The following is a 13,773-nucleotide window of genomic DNA, read 5'->3' on the forward strand; positions in this document are numbered from 1 at the left end:
AGTGTTGTGTAGTGAATTGCTATGTAGCTTAGTTGGTAGGGCAGCAGGGGATAGTGTAGATAGAGTAGGTTAGAGATAGTTTTAGGAGGTGAAAGGTCCATAAGATGCCCCTGCATTGCAGACGCACCTAGGTTTAATTTTTTTTTTTTCCTAATTTTTGCTCTCCACTTAGGTGCGTCTTATATGCCGAAAAATACGGTAATACCGGTTGCCTGACTCTCCTGCTGATCCTGTGTCTCTAATACTTTTAGCCACAGCCCCTGAACAAGCATGCAGATCAGGTAGTCAGACTGGATTAGCTGCATGCTTGTTTCAGGTCTGTAATTCAGCCTCTACTGCGGCTAAAGAGACCAGCCGGACTGCCAGGCAACTGGTATTGTTTAAAAGGAAACATCCATATGCCTCTCCGTTTAGGGTCTCTTTAAATCATTGTATTGACAGATAATCTAAAAAGAAAAAATGAAGACATCTGTCATGCTGGCTGATATTTTGGTTTCAAGTGTTTGTCTTTCATAGACAGTCTGTATACTTGAGCAGCATAATGATTCTGGGTGTACAGGGTCTATGACTCGCCATTAGAATTACAGTAATGTACTAGATGTGTTCATAATCTGAAGGCATCCATTTTTTTTTCTATATTTTGTTTTGATACATGGCTCACCACTTAAAAACCAGCTAACGCCGCTAGGCGGTGGGCTGGTCGTTTATGGTTTTGCATGGAAACGGATGCTCGTTCGAGCGGCCTTTCCATGCCGCTTCACGGAGAGTGTCTCCGTGAACAGTGTGCAAGCCGCCGATCGCGGCTCGCACGCGTAATGTAAACACGTGGGGAAGAAATTCCCGCTGTTTACATCAATACGGCGCCGTGAAGATCATCTGCGATCCATGGCCTCTGATTGGTCGGGGATTGCCATCATTTGATAGGCTGAAGCCTATCCTATCCGGCGCAGGACGGATATCCATCCTGCGCAGCCCATAGGGGAAGGAAGGGGGTGGGAAGGGCAGAGAGGGTGGAAATCGCTGTGGAGGGGGGCTTTGAGGAGCGCCCCCCCAGTGGGGAAAAAGGGGGGGGGGATGGGGGGAGTCTGATCACCCTGCTGTAATCACGATCTGTGCTGCAGGCTGTAGAGCCCACGCAGCACAGATACTGCAGAAACAACCCAGTCCTTAAGTGGTTAATATTAAATAAAATAAGGGGTGGCAATTCTAGTTGAGGTTAAATATTTCTGGTGAAGTTGGACTGTAACCACTCACAGTATCTGTGGATAATATGCCTTTATCAATGTTAGCACCATCAATTCGGGAGGGAGAACAATCGGCAGACAATGGGGTGGTTTAAATTGGTGGTCGGGGCTAGTAAAAACATTGCTAATGGTCTTGCTCTGGGATCGTTAAAAATACAACAGGGCAGATCTTTTAACAATGACCGAGCAACATCGACCGGTGACCCGCTGTACACAACTGTCATTGGCTGAAGCCGTTGTTGTTAGCTGTTTCAGACGATGGTTATCGCATGTGTGTACATAAGTATTACATGCCCTTACTTTTGATGGTAAGGTAGAAATGGTTTCCCATTTTTATTCAGAAGTACTAATTATTTATCATTGAAAATTGCTGTGTCCACAAATATTAAATTGTCATTTTGCTCAGGAACCAGATAAGATGCAGACCTAGGTAAGGTGACATTTTAAATAAAAACAAAATCGGAACTTACCAGGGGCTTTCTCCTGCCCACCATAGGTCGGGAGGTCCCCTGGCGTCCTTCTGGCTTCTCCGCAGAAATCACGACCTGCGACACCAGGGCCGAGTGTCGGGCTGACCCTTCCTGAACTATGATGCTCGTCGTCATCATGGCGGCCGGCGAGACAGTACTGCGCATGCGCGGTTTACGTTTCGTCGGGAGGCACCGCTCTTTGGTACCAGCAGTGTCTGGTCCTTAAAGGGATTTAGAGCTTGTGTAAATAAAGATTTATACATACATGGGGCTTCCTCCAGCCTCATATGCTCAGATCGCTCCCATGCTGTTGTCCTCAGTTTTCTGCAGCACAGGTACCGTGTCCCTGCACTTCCATCAGTCGGCTCCAGTCTACGCAGAAGTGCGCTCTTAATGTATCCCTCCAACAGCTGCTGGAGAGATGTGTAGAGGGTGCACTTCTCTTACGCAAGAGTCGACTGGCTCTGACTGATGTGCGGGGACCCGGTACTGGAGCTGGAGAAGGTGGAGGACAGCGATGTGGGAGGAAGCCCCAGGTGTATATATAAATCTTTTTTTTTTTTTTTTTTTTAACTTGCTTTGGTACACTTTAAGGGGGCAGAGGCTGCTGGTACGGAACTGGTTAAAGTGGACCTGAACTCTGAACATCCATGAAAGCAGGAGCTAGGCACTGCAGATGTATTGCAGAATTTGTATCAACTGTAACAAAAAAATTTCTTTAAGTTATTATGCTGTTGCTTATCTTTTAGAGCAGAGAGGAAGTTCTGAGTTCAGTCCACTACATTGTAATTAACCAAGGAATTATTTAACCTCTGCAATCCTCTTATTTTCAGCCTCTGGTAGAGGGTAAGCCCAACCAGTTGGTGTGATGGGACTGACTTTGCAAATTGCATTAGTAGAAGAAATCCAACGGAAACCAGAAGTTGAGGGGTAAGAGAAAAAAACTGGCGTTCCAGATGGGTGGAGAAATGTAACTTACCGGCACTGCGTTTTCATTTTTTCTCAAAACATAGCTCAGCCACTATGTTTTGTTGTACATTGTAATGACGTGCCAATTACATTAATCAAATTGTAACTTGTCTTCATAATGGATGATTGGATAGTAGGTTGATGAGGGGGGGGCAAATGAAAAGGGCTTAGTACAGCATGATGAATAATTGCAAAGCACATTAAAAGACCTCGCAATTCTGGATTTTATTGTTGGCACAGTAAAACTAAAGTGACCCTAAAGAGGTCCATACACTAGTCTATTTTGATTGATTTTGATCTGACTGGATGGAAAATCTAGGTCAATCTGCTGCTGGCAGCAGATTGATGGCCTATGGAGTTGCATTGGTCTAATAGTCCAATAATGCATTTAGATCGATTTCCAATAAATTTCATTCTGAAATCCATTAGAAATCTGTTCCTAGTGTGTGGCACATGCCAGATTCCTGTCAGATTCGACTTGACAGGCATCTGACAGAAATCTATCTGATGGTTGAATCTGCTGCAAATCTGTGTATGGCTACCTTTAAAAAGGAACTGTAACGTGAAAATGTCCCCGGGGGGGGGTTACTCACCTCGGGTGGGGGAAGCCTCAGGATCCTAATGAGGCTTCCCACGCCATCCTCCGTCCCTCGGGTCTTGATGCAGCCCTCCGTACAGCGGTGACATCATTATTTACCTTCCCGGCTCCAGCGCAGGCGCTCTGACGGCTGTCAGCTCCGAAGTAGGCGGAAATACCTGATCACTGTCGGGTTCGCTCTACTGCGCAGGCGCAAGTCGCGGCGCCTGCGCAGTAGAGCGAACCCGACTGAGATTGGGTATTTCCGTCTACTTCGGAGCTGACAGCAGCCACAGCGCCCCCGCTGGAGCCTGCAAAGGTAAATATTGAAGTCACAGTCGGGTCTGTCGCCGGCTGTTCGGAGTGCTGCAGCGAGATCCCCGTGGGACAGAGGACGGCGTGGGAAGCCTCATTAAGATCCCGAGGCTTCCCCCACCCGAAGTGAGTACCCCCCCCCCCCCCCCAGGGGTGTTTTTTAAATGTTAGAGTCTCTTTAAAGGGGAACTTCAGCTTAAACAAACATACTGTCATTAAGTTACATTAGTTATATTAATTAGGATAGGTAATATAATCTTCTACTCACCCTGTTTTTTTAAAAGAACAGGCAAATGTTTGTGATTCATGGGGGCTGCTATCTTTTTGGTTGAAAGGAGGTGATAAGGAGCAGGAGACACAGCTCCAACTGTCCTGTGTCCTGATTACCCCTCCCAGCTGCATGCGCTTCAAATGTCAAATTCAAAATGTAAGAAAAAATGTTTGCACCAAAACAGCAGAATGAGAGCAACATCAGAAATCCCATCATGCTTTGCACATCATCGGGAAAAATGCCTGGGCAGTTTTCTTCTGTGCATCTAAAAATGAGACTTGTATAAGAGAAACAAAGTTCTGATGCTGTGAAACTGTTAAAGAAACACCATGCCTTTTCAGTGCTGACGAGTTGATTTTTAGTCTGGAGGTTCACTTTAAGAAGATGAATTCCAATGCTAGGCTGCCTGAAGAATATGCTGGGGTGTGTTCCAACAGGCACAAGCAGCCTGTTCAAACTTGTGCAGTGGTACTCAAACCAAGCATAGGAGGGGCACAGTCAACAAGATTTCTTACAGCATCTGTTTTCTGCATAAATGTGAAATTGTTACTCCCTGTATGACTTGAACACATTATGATCCCAAAATAAAACATTGACAGGGGTAAGAGTATAGTGCAAAGTAACTTTTTTTTCATAGTTTTAAAATTGTAGGGTTTTGTTTTTAAATTGAACATTTTTTTTTTTACAGAAACTTTTAATTAATGCTAAATTTAGTCATGTCACATACCAAATTAAAGCCCAACAAAAAGCTTTAAAATGAAACATAATGTCTGTCTAGGTTTGCATCTCACCTGGTTCCTGAGAAAATGTTGTTTTTCTGGACAACCATTTTTATAAAATTGTAAATAAATAGTATTTAACTTAAGGCAGAATAGTATGTGTTCCCCATTCCCATTCATAACTATGTAAGAGCACTGGATTCATCAAGTTTCATCAAAATCAGTGTCAGAATTCTATCTGGAGGAGGAGGGAGCATGCCATGTAAAATTCACACATGAACTATTGTCCCCTTTGCTGGCTCATGTGGCCAGGATGCCTAAGCTAGACTGTACAGTGCTTCGCCATAATAAACTATACCAGCTTGCATGCTCCATAATATGGAGAGGACTTTGCAGGAGAGGGATAGAAATTCTACCCCTCTCCTGTAAAGCTGCCTGCCATGTCCAAGACAAAGGACTTACTCCCACTTTGTGTTTAGAGAGGTGGGGGGCTTTTTTAATTTACATTTCTGAACTTTTATTTTGCTTTCTTGCTTCTTATGTCTTGATTGGAGGTTTTCCTGCTGAACTACCACAGCAACATCAGCATTACTGTTCTGCATTACAAGGTTAAGTCCCAGCAAAAGCATCTTTGAATCTGCCACCAGTGCGGCCCATTGAATTGAGCAGTGTAAATCTTATTTAACCACTCCCCCCCCCCCCCCCCCCCCCATACAGTGTATATATATATATATATATATACACACACACACGTTAGGCTTGAAAGATAAATCGAATTTAAACCGAAATCGTGATTACTAGGATCACAATTTCGGAATTGTTAAAGCAGCAATTATTGCAATCACATCATTTCCACATGGGGAAGTTTGAAGAAGTGGCTTCAATCTTCCCCACTGTCCCAGCACTTGCAGCCTGCAGCGTTGGACATACCTTCCGCACGAGTCCAACGCTGTCTGTCAGCTCTTTTGCTTGGCAAAACTCCAGGTTCCTGTATGTCATATAGGAAGTATTCCGTGCATTAGAGCCTGCAGGAGGTGAAGGTGATAGACTGGCATCGCTGGACTTGTGCTTGAAGCTATATCCACAACTGATGCAGCTTGGGGGACAGAGGAGACACAGGGGGCACAAAAAGACAGCGGGAACAGACACAAAGGGGGTAAGAGAGAGACCCAGAGAAGGCATAGAGAGGAAAAGGGGACACAAAGAGAGACGGGGACATGTGGATGGAGCTGGAGGAAGCCCCAGGTGTGTATAAATCTTGTATGTTAGTTTCCGGTACACTTTGAGGATGTATGTGAGAGCTGGAACATGCTGAGGACAGTGCACAGAGGTGGTGACAAGGCTGTGGTAACACCACAAGTCAGAAATTATACACATCCAGTGAACCATCACAATTTTCAAGGACAAAACTCCTCTCTTCCTTTTTGGAGGGTCAGGGGTTATTACTGCCTGGTGCTGTAGGCTTTACTTTTTTTTTTATATTCTGCCTTTCTGGGTGGCAGCATGGTGTTGTGCAAGTGGGATGCAGGCAGCTTACCTGCATGCTGGCTCAGTCCTGCAGACACTGGTTGATGCTTACTTCCTCTCTTCTCAGGGCTATCCATGGTGTCTGGAATGCTTCCACATTTTCCCACGTGCTCAGCATGCAAAATGGTTTGAAAGCATGTACATTGTGTAATACTTACTTTTTGCAGCTCCACCGACTGCTGTTTGGCCTATAGCTTCCCTCTTCCTTGATGGTGATTTCTCTACTGGTGGAGAGTGGTTTCTCTCCCTTTGTTTTAAAAGGATGTGGGCACTAGTATTACATGTTCATGGAGGAGATGGAGCAGCCAGGTCACATGCATCTCCTGCCAAACAATTTAAAATGTACCCAAGGATGTGTAAAATGAGATACTTAAAGCGGATCTGAGATGAAAAAGTAACTATAACAAGTAACTTGTCTGTATAACTTAGCTAAAGTTTAGCAAATCTAGCTGCAAACAGCTTCAATAGTTTGATTTATTCCTGTGATACGACGAGGGTAGCCATATTCTGTTTGTCACAGGCTGAGGGCTGGAGATACTATCAGCTTGCCTGTGTGTAATGTGACAAATTCAGTCCCCTCTCCTCCACCTCCTAAAATCTCTGGCTAGTAACCTCCTCCTGCCCAGACTGAGCTCCCATAAGCCCTTCTACAGTGCCAAGGCATTCTAAAAAGCTGTGGGTGAGGCTTGTTTAGTTTATAGGGAATTAAAGTATTAAAACAAAAGTATTTGGCTTGAGGAATGCACTATAAGCTATGAAAGGAACATAATTTATGCAATGAGTAAAAGTTTATCTCAGATTCATTTTAAGAGGGAAGTCTCTGTGTCCTGCAGACACTTCTGAAGTTGTCAGATATTTTATGGCCACGCTCCTTTTCATGTTCTGTCACAGTTGTGCAGGAAGTGGAGTGTGGAAATGAACTTCTAGAGGGTCCAGTGAAGCGGTGGTTGCCTGGAGGAGGATGTGGAAAGTCTCTAGCGTATGCAGAGGCTTCTTTCTTAGGTAAGCATCTTTTAATTTAGTCAGCCTCTGGTTATTCTTAAAGGATACCAGAAGTGAAACAAGCTAGAGAAATGGGAGAACAGGCATATATAGTCACCTGTGCTGATAACTACCTGGCTGGGATTGTTCTTCGTATGTATATGATGTCACGTCATACACATGCGTAGTGCGCTCCCAGCCACAGATGCATGCTGTAGTACGCGCGCAGCCTGGCCAGTGCCTGTAAAATAGCGCCCGACTCTGGTGACCTGGAAGAGGCTGCCAGAGGGGCATTTAGGTACAATGTTGGGACAGAAAGGAGAATGGGGGGGGGGGGAGAAGTGGGCATCGGCACAGATGACAGTATATGCCTGTTACTCTAGCTTGTTTCACATCTGGTATCCTTTAAAGAGAATCTGTATTGTTAAAAATCGTACAAAAGTAAACATACCAGTGTGTTAGGGGACATCTCCTATTCCCCCTTTGTCACAATTTTGCCGCTCCCCGCCGCATTAAGTGGTTAAAAACAGTTTTTAAAAGTTTGTTTATAAACAAAATGGCCACCAAAACAGGAAGTAGGTTGATGTACAGTATGTCCACACATAGAAAATACATCCATACAAAAGCAGGCTGTATACAGCCTTCCTTTTGAATCTCAAGAGATCATTTGTGTGTTTCTTTCCCCCTGCAGCTATCACCCACTGAATAGTGACAGGCTGTTTCTTCCTGCAGAGTGCAGACAGCTCTACCCGTCTGTAATTCCTCAGTATGTGAAAGCCCAGCCAGCTCAAAGGATGATTTATCCAGCTTGTAAAAAATAGAGCAGAGAGAAGCTGCCCTAATTTAAATAACACACACTTAAGCCTAGTGCACACCAGAGCGGTTCTGCTGCGATTTGCGATCAGCTTGCGGGTGCGGATCTGCTAGGATAATGTATTTCAATGGGCTGATGCACACCAGAGCGGGAGGCGTTTTGCAGAAACGCATACTCCTGGGCTGCTGCAGATTTTGGATTGCGGATGCGTTTCTGCCTCAATGTTAAGTATAGGAAAAACGCAAACTGCTCTGAAAAATGGCACTTCAGAGCGGTTTGCCAGGCGGTTTTTGTTAAAGTAGCTGTTAAGTAACAGCTTACTGTAACAATACATGAAATCTACTACACCAAAAACGCTTCACAAAACTGCAAAATGCTAGCTAAACCGCTACAGAAAAAGAAGAAAAAGCGTTTCAAAATCTGCTAGCATTTTGCGGATCTGCTAGCGGTTGTTGGTGTGCACCAGGCCGCAGTGTGCATAGAGGGGCCTGGAGGGGGGAGATGCATCACAGAACCACAACACTGAAGAACTTGGCAGCCTTCCAGACACAGGGTGACAAGTCCAACGGGAAAGATAAGCTGATTTATTACAGAGATGGTGATAGTAGAAAGTGCTGCAGTAAGCCAGTGCACATTAGGATAGGTTTTGGAACTTGTAGAATGGTAGAAAACAGGATGAAATTTTTGTTACAGAGTCTATTTAAGAAGCCTCAGCCCATGCGGACAGTCCAGAGCTCTGCATCACTGTCAGAATAGGCTGCCTCCTTTTAAATTTCAAAAATATCTGGAAAATTTCAAGCTGAACATTGTTGCTGTATGGAAAGTATTCACTTTGTGAGAAACTTGCTTCCAGTTATTCTTTACAACAGGGCCATTGTAAAGAAGCTCTATCTAGCAAAACAGGACAAAAAGTACAAATTGTTATACTGTACTCCAGATTGTGCACTTTTTGGGATTATAAAGGTAGAATGGATTAGAGTTTGAGTTACATGGGGCAGGAGTTGTATCCTCAGTTGCAAGGAAAACTATCTTGCAAAATTGAATTTCTTCAAGTCCACCCACACTAACCCCATTTAAACAGAAATTATATGGTTTTTTTTTTTCAAATACTTTTATTTGTACAAGGATTTTATACACAATAAAGAAAAGGAGAACTTCACACCGTCATACGAATGCTTATATACAATCAGATATTAGTGTCATCATATGGTTATACAAAAGGTTGTACACATGTACTCAGAGGGGTATATATAGCCTCGTGGAATGAAATCTCCTTAATGGGGCCACTCGAGTCCAACAGGATGTTGCAGTATCCGGAGTGAGTACCAAAAATAGAGTCCGTTAGAGGTGATGCACAATGAGTGGCTCCATATATCACGTTGACATATATCATTACTGATTTTCACATATTATATAAGATAGATCCCTCATCTGAGATACATTCAGTGTGTATCTCTAAATAACACATCGAATATCCCTCAGTACGGCGGTGTATCAGGGTGAACTTAAAGAAGGAAGAAAAGAAATAGACAGAGCCATACAATAGCTCCAGAAGAAGAAAGAGAGAAGATAATAATGAGAAGAAGAAAGATAACAGAAGAATTAAACTCGTGGGGTCCGGTTGTGGAGTATCCGACACCATTTCAGACTTAAGGTATATGCAGTTGTCAATTGATCAACGCCAGAGGGCTAGGGAGAAGGGCGGTCATCACCTGGGATACTAAGAGCTATATCAAGAGAAGTTTGAACTCCTCTGATTCTCTATAATAATTCCAAAATCTCCAGGTCTTGGCATATTGTTCAGTTCGGTTTTGAAGGGTCATTATTGTATTTTCCATCCCGCTAGTATGGCAGAGCTCCTGATCTAGTTCCTTTAGGGTAGGTATAGTAGGAGTTCCCCATTTGCGTACTATGAGTAGCTTGGCTGCATTTAAGATATGCTTTACTATAGAATTTTTGCAAGCCCTTATACTCCAGTTATTGCAGTGTAGAAGGAAGAATTGTGGCGTAAAGAGGACCTCTCTATCTGTCATCTTCCTGATTAAGCATTCTATTTTTCTCCAGAAGGGGATGAGCAGAGGACATTCCCAAAACAGGTGTAGTAAGGATCCTACAGAGGAGCAGCCCCTCCAGCATTTAGGGTCTCTATTTGGAAAGATAGTATGTAATTTTTGTGGAGTAAGGTACCACTGAGACAGGATCTTAAAATTGATTTCCTGCAACTTAACAGTTATCGAGGATTTCTGGGTGAGTATACACATCTTGGCTCTCTGAGCATCAGAAAACGTACACCGGAGGTCCCCTTCCCATTTGTTAAAGTATGTAAGTGAGCCATGTGATTGGCTAATCAATAGGGAATAAACTGTTGATAAGGTCTTCCGGGATGGGCCTTCCGATCCGCATAGCAGTTCGAAAGCAGATTTTGGTCTAGAGAGACTCGGTGAGATTCCCAACGCTCTACACAGAGAACGAAGCTGCGCCAGACCCAGCCAATCTAAGGTGTGTACTCCAGCTCTGTTTCTCAGTTCCTCAATTGTTAGCCATTTCCCCTGACTCCAAAGACTATCAGCGAAAATAATACCAGCCATTTTCCAAATACTAAAGTGGTTAGAATGGCAGCCCATTTCAAATTCAGGGTTGTCAAATAGTGGTATTCTGGGGGGAGGCCATGGTGAGATGTCTTCTTTTTGCCTGGTGGTAGAGAGCACTCTGAGAGTATTATATATTAAGTGTGAGTCCGTCCAGTCGCGTTGTGGTCTGGGAGAGGACCAGGGCAGATTAGTAGGGGGGTATTTCGAGATGTGATGTTCAATATTGACCCATTGTTTAGTAGTATGATGTCTGTGCCAGTCTACTATTCTGGTGAGGACTGCTGCATAGTAATAATTTGTAATGTCAGGTGCAGCTAGTCCACCCATTTGTTTAGGTCTATGTAAGATAAGTCTCTTAAGCCTGGGGGGTTTCCCCTTCCATATGAATTTACCAAATGTCGTTTGGGCGGATTTCAGAAAGGAGTTAGGGACTTGTACTGGCAGAGCCTGGAATAGGTATAGAAGCCTAGGCATAATGTTCATTTTTAAAATTGCGATTCTGCCCATCCACGAGAAATGAGGGCAGTTCCATCTAGTCAGGTCTGCCTTTAGGGCTTCGAGTATGGGTGGAAAATTCATATGAAAAATATCTTTTATGTCCGGGGTAATTTTAGTACCTAGGTAATTAATATGGGTAGAGGACCATCGAAAAGGAAATTGGGTCGCCAAGTGCGACTGTAAACTCTGTGAGAGGGATATATTTAAAGCCTCACATTTATCGTAGTTGACTTTGAATAGGCTTAGGTCTCCAAAAGTTTTAAATTCCGACAATAGATTAGGTAAGGTGATCAGAGGGTTCGTAATGTAGAAGAGCAAGTCGTCCGCGTATGCGGCCACTTTTTGTACTTTAGAGGAGATTGTTATCCCGTTTATATCTGGATTTTCTCTAATATGGCACAGGAGTGGTTCCAGCGATATTGCAAAAATGAGCGGGGAGAGGGGGCATCCCTGCCGGGTGCCATTGGATATTTGAAAGGGGTCGGAGAGGACCCCATTTGTCCTAACCCGTGCAGATGGCCGAGAGTAGAGGGCGGATACACCCCGTAGCATTTTAGGGCCCAGGCCAATATGACTGAGAACCTCGTCAATCCACGTCCAGTCTACCCGGTCGAAGGCCTTCTCCGCATCCGTAGATAAAAGCATACATGGAATATCCCTCGACCGGGCAAACTGTACTAGATCCAGTGTTCGGATAGTGTTGTCACGCCCCTCTCTATCAGGAATAAATCCCACTTGGTCCCAATTTACCACTTCCCCTATTAAAGGTGCTATTCTATTAGCTATCAGCTTAGCGAAGATTTTCAGGTCCAGGTTGAGCAAAGATATAGGCCTATAACTGGAGCAGGCATTGGGGTCCTTTCCTGACTTATGTATTACCGAGATGTGCGATTCTAATGTTTGAGGGGTAAAGGAAGCTACCTTATCAGGGTCTAGGATATCATTGAACATCCTGCATAGGTGTGGAAGGAGGGTCTGTTTATATTTTTTATAATATTCGATAGGCAGGCCATCCGGGCCCGGTGCCTTGCCTGGTTTAATTTGTGTTATTACTGTTAGCACCTCTGCCTCAGTGATCTGCTCATCTATTGTTTCAGCTGTCTCGTGAGGGAAGCGGGGCATTCCAGACTCTGCCAGGTAGCCCCGTATTTTTTCCCTCAGCGCTTGTGGGTCTTCTGTAGGTTTGCTTTTAAGATTGTAGAGTGACGAATAGAAGCCCCTGAATGTATTAGCAATGGATTCGCTACGTATGTGCTTTTTCAGGTGAGTATCTATGACTTGGGGTATATAATTCCTACGCTGTTGTTGACGCAAGGCCCTGGCCAGTAATCTGCCAGATTTATTACCATGTGTATAAAATAGGTTTTGGCATCTATGTGCGGCAAGTCGGGCTCTATCGCTCAGGATTTTTTTAAATGACTCTCTGGCTTCAGTGAGTTTATCTAAATCTGATTGGTTTAGAGAGCGTTTATGTTTAAGTTCTAATGTGTGTATTTCCGAGGAGAGGTCGGCCATTCTCTGTTCTTTCTCCCTTTTTAATCTTGAGCCTAGTTGTATAAGGTATCCCCGTAGCACGCATTTATGTTCTTCCCAAAGAATAGGTGAGGATATATCTTCACTGTTGTTGTTAGTAAAATATCTTTCGATTTCCCCTTCAATCTTGGAGGCCACCCCAGCATCCTCTAGCATGGAGGTATTGAATTTCCAGTTAAAGGGCCTCTGTTTACGTGATCTGCAGTTTAATGACAATGAGATGGGTGCGTGATCAGAGTATGTCATTATTCCTATGTCTGCACTTGGCGAGTCAGAGAGCAAGTTGTGAGAGATGAGGATATAGTCCAACCTAGTATAGATTGCGTGTACTGAGGAGAAAAAAGTGTAGTCCTTCGTTGTTGGGTTAAGAAGTCTCCACACATCTACCAACTGTCGCTCATACATTGCCTTTTTAAGTTTATTGAGTTTACTATAAGAGATGGAAGATTTACCATGAGAGGTGTCTTGGGTTGGATTTAATGGGATGTTAAGGTCGCCTCCAATAATGACACTGCCATCAACAAATGTGTCTAGAGCCGAGAAGAAGCGTAGCAGAAAAGATACCTGGTCTATGTTGGGGGCGTATACGGAGCAGAGAGTGTATCTCGAGTCAGCAATCTTACATTTTAGTAGTATAAACCTACCCTTGTCGTCTGTTTTTGTTTCCACTTCACTGACCGGGAGGTCCTTATGGAATAGTATGGCTGTGCCCTTAGTTTTGGAGTCAGGGGAATTACTCATATAGATTGATTGATAGTGTTTATCTTTTAGTTTGGGGGGGTTGGCCCCTTTAAAGTGAGTTTCTTGGATTAGCACAACATTTGCTCGTTGTTTATGCATATCATGTAATAACATTGACCTCTTCTCTGGGATATTAAGCCCTCTAGCGTTAACGGATAACACCTTCAAGGACACCATTGGTTTGGAGTAAATAGAACATATGTCGGACCTCCACAACAGACCCCAAAACTCAACAAAAGCATTATAAACAAACATATAGGTGTGAAACTCTCACACCCATAACTAGGTATTACCCTGGGGAGGTACTTAGCCCTAAGGACTTTCCTATGTGGGTGCGAAGGAACCATTTTCGCCAAAGAGCCCAGATTCCCCCCGCCCAATTAGATACCTAAATAAGGGGAGTGTCCTGCCCTATTTCAGGAAAGAGGGTGTCTCCCGTCTCATGCCAGCGACCCCCGGGAATGGTCCTATATGTATAGACCAGATTGCACAGATTTGGTGGATTCCTTATGGTGTAAAATAG

The sequence above is a fragment of the Hyperolius riggenbachi genome, chromosome 3 (assembly GCF_040937935.1).
Source record: "Hyperolius riggenbachi isolate aHypRig1 chromosome 3, aHypRig1.pri, whole genome shotgun sequence".
Taxonomy (NCBI): Eukaryota; Metazoa; Chordata; class Amphibia; order Anura; family Hyperoliidae; genus Hyperolius; species Hyperolius riggenbachi.